Source organism: Octodon degus, unplaced genomic scaffold (genome assembly GCF_000260255.1).
Source record: "Octodon degus isolate 3935 unplaced genomic scaffold, OctDeg1.0 scaffold00117, whole genome shotgun sequence".
NCBI classification, from domain to species: domain Eukaryota; kingdom Metazoa; phylum Chordata; class Mammalia; order Rodentia; family Octodontidae; genus Octodon; species Octodon degus.
The window spans coordinates 8,135,578-8,137,021 of record NW_004524693.1 but is presented as its reverse complement, the minus strand read 5'-3'; positions in this window follow the sequence as shown (position 1 = coordinate 8,137,021).

Genomic DNA, 1,444 nt, shown 5'->3' with positions numbered 1-1,444 from the left:
GTTGTAGATCTTTGCTGTAGGTATAACCTTCACACGTACTGAAGTTCAGGTGCAGCTCTCCAAAGTTTGGACTTATCCAGCTGAGTCTGGCTTCGGTCTGGCTGCTGTGCTCAGCTCCTTCCCGCTGCTGTCCTTAAGGGTGAATATGTTGTGCCCCTGGGCTAGGACTGGTTCTGGGGTTTCCCGGAACTCAGCAGAAATTCCTACTTGGCGGGCGGTGTGGGGAATGTACTGCGGAGTGGTGGGGGGCCCCCGAGGGGGTGGGAGAGGATCCGGCCCACTCTGCGCCTGGGCTGGGACTGGTCCCGCCGGCACAGGGTAGCAGGAAGCTCTCCACACACTCACCGGACCTGGGTAGGAGTCCTGAAATTGTCTTTAAATGAGAACAAATACTTATGTCTCAAAACGTTCGGATATATGAAACATACCAACATAAATAAAGTGAAGTTGTTGGCAGTTAAAATAATATGTTAAATAAAATTATATACGTTAGAACAGAACTTGCCTTTGAAGAAACATGGTAGAATGCCATGACTTTGGTAATCTATGTATGTGTGATCATAAAAAAAATTAACAAAAACCTCAAATTCAGTTCCCATAGAAAGCTACTATAAGTCATATGTAGAAAAGTGGGCATCAAGCAATTTACAGCAGAAATATCAATGTTTTCTACAAGAAAACAAGATAGTTTATGGAACCAGGAAACTTTCATTCTTGTCTTGTACTTTGTATAAGGGTCTTGTCATGGATGACCGGGGAGCAGTCATCCACTCAGATGTAACTGACATCAGTCTTGTAGGCTTTTCATGCATGCTGACCTCTATGTCTTCCCTTTTTCTTTTTTTGCCATAATTTTATTGATAAACAAATAGCAATGAGAAAGTTTAAAATCAAATCGGTAGGACTGTTTCAATAATTAACACACTGCATACATTCTTCTTAGTGGTTAATTGCTGTACAAGATGCAGACTTGATATCCTATTTACAAACAGCATTAGAACAAATTATTCTATTCATTAAGGGAATGTAACTATATATCTATCCTAGTCACTTTGAATACACAGATACAAAATGGACATTCGTCTGTATCCCCTTTTTTGTTAAGTTCTGTTATTTGAATATTATAGGTGTGTAAATTCAGCAAAATATTCTGAAAGAGTCCAATATCCCATAATAATATTGGCTCTTCCGCTTCACTGGCAATGTCAGAAATTGTTGACCTGAGTCACCCACAGCTGAACATAACAGCATGGCTTTACTTCTCATATTTCATTTTTATAGTTTTCTACTGGTTGGTTAAGACCAAGGTAAAGCAGGACCTATGCAACAAGAGTTGTAGCTTTTGGGTCTGATAAGGTCAGGGAAATCCCCTCAGGATTTATCCTGAGATCTTGTACCTCAGATTGTAGAACCCTTGTCAGTTTCAGCCATGTGGATGAGTCAC